The following is a 5,561-nucleotide window of genomic DNA, read 5'->3' as shown; positions in this document are numbered from 1 at the left end:
CCTAACTACAGGCCCCTCCAGTCTCGGCACTTGGCACGAGCTAAGAGCAACTGGGCAGTGGGCTGGAGAGCCTTTTGGTGTCAGCTAATCTAAATCTCTGTTCAATAGCTGTAGAAACAGAGAGGGAAGGTGGCTTGTTTAGAGCTGCACAGCAAATTGGCCACAGGACCAGGACGAGAGCCTAGAGGGGACATGATTGACCACCCTTGGCCACCCTCTGGGGCTCAGCCAGAGCTGAGGGATCTGCTTCTGTGCCCCCTTGCTGTCCTTCAAAGGCTTGGGGATGGTGCCATGACCCCACTTGGTCCATTCAGGATCCATAAAGTAGATGTGTTGGTCTCTTCTTGGCTCAAAGAGCAGCTCTGCTGTGTATGTGATTGGGTAAAAAGCCACATGCAGTCGAGTGATGGGCTCCTACACAAAGGTGTGTCTGCACTGTGCATGTGTGAGTGCACGCAGATACGTGTGGGTGTGTGCATGTCCAGTATAACGCATGACCAGACACCGAGCAGGCTGTTGAGCCATGCTGGGCCCATGCCAGGTGGAGAAGCGCTCTGGTGTAGTTAGAACGCTGGCATGTGGTGAGGCATGATGGGCAAGGAGGACGTAAAGGCTGGCCGAGGCTGGCCGGCAGAGGGCCCGTGTGCCTGGCGGAGGGGTTGACTTGGCGTTGAGAGGAGTGGCGAGCCTTGTGAGGACCCATCAGGGAATAGTGCTGTGAGGCTCTTTCAGGGCTTGGATGCTGAGGGCCTCCTTCCTTACTGCTGGGGGTGGGGGCTGGGAGGATGCAAGGAGATGGGGGGTTACGGGTGAGGTCGAGGCACCATGGGGCTCCAAGAACCCCCTCCGCCTGCTCTCTGCCACCTCAGCCCCACAGCCTCAGCCAGCCTGGGTGATCTTTAACATGCCTACTTTGGAACCAGGGCTGGAAACTCAGTCTCTACTGCCCTGGGAGAGACCGAGGCCTTGAGGATTTGGTGGGCAGGGACTGCAGCCGTGGGCCCTTCGGTGGACGTGGGGTCCCACCCTCCGTGACTCACTGGGGTAGCAGTTAAGCAGCCTGGAGGGAGCTCTGGATTGGGAGTCAGCCTCTGTCCCAGCCTCGCCTCCTTCCTCCTTCCTCTCTCCGGAACTCAGTTTTCTCTCTCTTATAGGGACCATATCCTTGCCCTGCTCACCTCTGGGTGGACCCAGCAGCAGGCAGGTCTTCGTGGGGAAGCTCTGTTCCGATAGAGGTGCAGAGCAGATGGGAAGGGTGAGAGGGCTTGGCTCCATCTGAGGAGAACTTCAGGGAGCTCTGCTCAGGGCGGCCCCTTCTTCCAGGACAGGGATGGGTTTGAGCCAGCAACCCTCGGTACTCACTGACAGGCTGATGAGCAGCCTGCTGCTCTCTGGCACCGGGCAGGCACTAGCGACTGGTTTCTGAGTCTTTAGTAGCCAATAGGGTGCACGGTGCCCTGGGAGACCACAGAGCTAGAGAAGGCTGACCCAGCCTGGAAGGGAGCCCCTTCCTGTCTCAAAAATGGGCAGAGCAGCCCTCCTGTCTCTGGGTCTAGGTCCCGTCTGTGGGCCATGATGAGGCTCAGACAGGAGTAGGGGGGACTGGCTTGACCCCAGGTTGGGAATTCCTAGCTGGGCCCAAGGATCTGAGCTGTGCTAGGGGACCAGAGAGGTTGTACAGGAGAGGCATGGGGGGACATTGACATGCCCTGGGTAGTGGGGAAGCCAGTGACCCAGGCAGGCTGCTGTGTGGGAGAGAGGACCGTGGGGCTGCAATGAGCCTTGCCCAGCATGGGATGCAGAGTGCTTATGGGTCTGACCCCACCTGGGTAACCTCTGGAGCCAGTTCTGAGACTGATTCCCCACTTCCCCCGGCCCAGCTGGCCAGTAGTGGCTAGGGGTGGGGTAGGCAAGAGACGGACACTGGCCCTGCACCAGCGCATGCCCTCAGCTCTGAGTCTACCTCTCTCTGTGTTTCTCCACCAGGGTGGGAGGTGGCGGTGTGGATGTGCAGCTGCTCCCTGCTCCGATGAGGTGCTGGCCAAGGGAAGAGGGCAAGAGAGAGCTGGCCTCTGAGAACGTGTGTCCTGTCTGCCCTGTCCTAGAGGAGCCACTGCCCTTAGCAGCTGTCTCATGGGACCATTGCCCACTACAGTCTGGTCTGCTGCTGGCTCCAGGGAACTATAGGACCGGTCCTGCCCCAGGACGGGGGCCAGCCCCCCAAGATTACATGCCATTAGGAAGATCCTCCCCTGCCCCTTCTCTGGCACCCAGTGGAGCTGCCCTTTTGGCCTCTGAGGGGAGGTGTGAGTGAGCAGCCCACCTCAGTCCCAAACCATCCAGCCCTGCCTCCCAGTCCTCAGCCCCTGCTGAGAAGGGGGCGGGGCCCCGGTCTGGCTTCTGCCCCTCAGTCCACACCCACCACCTGCCCAGCTGCAGGTTCTCAGGACCTCCAAGTGGCCCTAGGTTGTCCAGTAATCACACACATGGACCAAGGCTGTCTCCACCTGGCCCCTTCACCCCTCTCCCCAGACCCCTGTTCCTCCTTGTCCAGCCCAATTCCCCCAGCAAGTTAGAATACCTGGGCTCTGAAACTGTAGGTCTGGGTAGAGCTGTCTGAAGGCCCTGTCTCAGGGGAGCTGGTCAGAGACCCTAGTGAAGGGCCACGTGCCCGTCACCCTATGTGGCCCTTTGGCTCTGGGGATGGCTCAGGGTGACAATGTGCAAGCCTGTGGCCCCAGAAAGATCTCTCCCCTGCCCACACTCCTCACCTAGGCAGTGGGAGCAGCCTTCGCACGTTCTGACTAGCAACCAACCCCCCCTCGCCGGGGACAGGCACTTGTGGAGGTCATAGCCCCGTGGACAGTGCTGCCGCCGCTGCCGCCCAACCCTTCAGCCTCAGCCCAACCAGAGGCAGGGCTGAGTCCAGGGCTCTGGGCAGACGCAAACCTGCAGGGGTGGGCATTCCGGGCAGTCCAGCCCCTGCCTACCTTGTCTTGTCCCCTTGAGGGTGTCCCCTAGCCCAGGGCTACCCACAGAAACCAGGTACCAGGGCAGGGACAGAGCCTGCCAGCTCCCAGCCAGCCTATACCTCACAGCCGGCCAGCTGCCTCTCCACCCTCGCTCCTGCTGACCCCAACACCTGACTGGCACCCCGCCTGCCGCTCCCACTGCCCTGGGCGGAGAAGCGCCCAGGACTGCCCGCTCTCCCCGCCTGCCCGCCCCCGGCGCGGCTGCCCGTGCCTGTGTCCCCGGATCCCCTGCTCACCTCGGTGGCGCTGTCTCCTCACCAGAGGCACTGCAGTGTGGGAACTGTCCCGAGGAGCCGGTTCTCAGCTGAAACAAAGAGGTGGGGGAGAAAGAGGGGGGCAGTGGGAGAGGGAGAGGGTGAGTGAGCGAAGGAGTGGAGGCTGGTGGGGAAGAGAGGGAGAGGATGAGAGAGAAGGAGAGGGGAGGGAGGACCACGCCGCCCTCCCACCAGCTCCAGAGAGAAAGCCTGACACCGGACTGGAGGACCACAAAAGGGGGAGAGGAAGTAGGGAGGGGTGGAGAAGGTGAGGGGGGCCGAGAAGGGAGAAGCTGTTAGGGGGCGGGAGGGCAGGGAAGGGGTGAAGAGGCACCAGCAAGTTAGGGGGCGTGGACAGGAGGGAGCGTTTGGGAGGTCGAGCTGCAGGGGGCTGCTGCTCTGGGCTGAGCAGGGCAGAGGGGTCCCACCCCTGTCCCATGCAAGGCTCTGTTCTCAGGAAGCTAAGTGGACTTGAGTGGGCAAAAGTCCACACACGAGGGAGGCTGGCAGGGAGAGGGGCGCAGTGAGGAGAGGTGAGGCGCTGGGCTGGCTGGGAGGACTGGGCCAGTGACAAAGGCATCAGTGAGAACAAAGGTGTCGGAACAGGGGAACTGGGCCACTGCTGACACCGGGCATCCCAGCCCTGAGCACCCCGATGGAGCCTTCTGAGTGGAGGACAGGTCTACGCTGGGGCGGCCAGGGCTCTGAAGAGGAGGCAGCCTGGGGCTCAGGGAAAAGATACGGGCTGTGAGGGTGGGCAAGGGTGCCCCTCGTTCTTGGAGAACTGAGAATACCCAGGACCGCACACTCTGATGGAACATGCATCAGGAGGTGGGATGGGTGACTGGAACAGGGGTGAAGCCGTGACTGAGAAGTGGGCAGGGGAGGCCTCCGTCGTAGGAGAGAGCATGGCGGGCCCCAAGGAAGGGGGAGTGGAGAGAGAGGAAGGGGGCATGGAGGAAGAGACTGAGGGGAGCCCAGAGCTGCAACTCCTTCACAGGCCCACAGCAAGCAGGGCCTCCCCACACCCCACACCGCACGTCCCCCCACCTTGGGCCGCCTAATGCAGACGTGATGAAGGACAGGAGAGCCAAGCGTACCCCTGCTGCTGGCCTCCTGCCGCCCAGCACTGCTGTGACAGACAAGGGCACTGCCAGCATAAGCCAGCTTGGGCAGCCTGGGATTGTACCAGGGCCCTGGCCAGGGCCGCCCCATCCCTCTCAGTCCAGAACCCTCTCACATGCAGACACACAGAAGTTCCAGCTGCTTGCCTGCACCTTCTGAGCAAGGGAAGTTCCTTTCCTTGTCCCACCTGAGACTCCTCTTGGAAAGCAGGAGGAGGGGCAGAGCTTGGGTTTGCCTAGCTCCCAGCCCCATCCTGCACAGAGCACAAGAGCTGTAGATGCCCCTCAGACTCCACCTAACTCAACTCCAATCACCTCCTCTGGGAAGCCCTCCTGGCCCACCCAGCAGGGCTGCATAAACCCACCTGCCTCCTCTGAAACCTGGAGACAAAAAAGGAAAGGACTTCCTTTCTTCCTCTTTCCTTCCTTCCTTTTCTTTTTCTTTAGAAATAATTTCAAACTTAAAGAAGTCGCCAGGGTAAGAGTCGTACAAAAGACACCCACGTGTCTTACAGAGTATACCTGCACCTCCTGCCAATACCCAGCCATTCGTGTTTTGCTACCTCTTGTTGGTATTTATCCCTCTGTATTTACTGTGTGTGGACATAGGTGATTTTCTCTCGGAGCTATTCGAGCGAGTTGTAGGTCTTTAAAAGGATACGATTGCCTTTCCGTCTTCAGAGCCAGCCCTAGGGAGCCCAGACCATGGGTGAGGAATGGATGAAGGCCTGGGACAGGCAACGAGTGGCCGTCACCACCTGGGAGCCTGCGACTTGGAGTCTGGCCGAGCCCACCTGGGGGTTGGAGTGGTCCAGGGCGGCGTGTGTGTGTGTGTGTGTGTGTGTGTGTGTGCGCGCGTGCGTGCGCGCTAGGCCTGTGGCCAGGGGAAGTGAGCAAGCGGGAGGGGAGCCGTTGCCCACCACAGTGAGCATGTGGTGTTTGCTGCGTGTGGAGCTGCAGCATATGTCTGCGGAGATGCAGGCAGGCGGGTGCCGCTGGGAGGCAGGGATGGCTGGGACAGCCACGCTGCCACCGCACCTGGGCTCGCTCTGGGCCTGAGCATGAGGGAAGTCCCAGCTCCTGGAGGCTCCAGTCCCACCGAGACCCCTCCCCCCACTACAGCCCCATGAGGGACAGGGCAGGGATGCGAT

The 5,561-nt window shown here is 61.1% G+C and overlaps 1 long non-coding RNA gene across 1 annotated transcript in view; it reads right to left on the bottom strand.

Moving 5' to 3' along the window:
* Window positions 1–5,561, bottom strand: part of LOC102499481 (uncharacterized) — a 14,320-nt gene that overhangs the window by 2,126 nt on the left and 6,633 nt on the right. The window contains exon 2 of the long non-coding RNA XR_003548049.1: window positions 3,269–3,336. This is a non-coding gene — a long non-coding RNA (uncharacterized LOC102499481). The remainder of the gene's footprint in view (window positions 1–3,268; window positions 3,337–5,561) is intronic.

Source organism: Tupaia chinensis, unplaced genomic scaffold, assembly GCF_000334495.1.
Source record: "Tupaia chinensis unplaced genomic scaffold, TupChi_1.0 Scaffold147003_1, whole genome shotgun sequence".
In the NCBI taxonomy this organism is placed as follows: Eukaryota; Metazoa; Chordata; class Mammalia; order Scandentia; family Tupaiidae; genus Tupaia; species Tupaia belangeri.
Note: the sequence above shows the minus strand (reverse complement) of the source record. Positions and strands in the feature narration are given on the sequence as shown.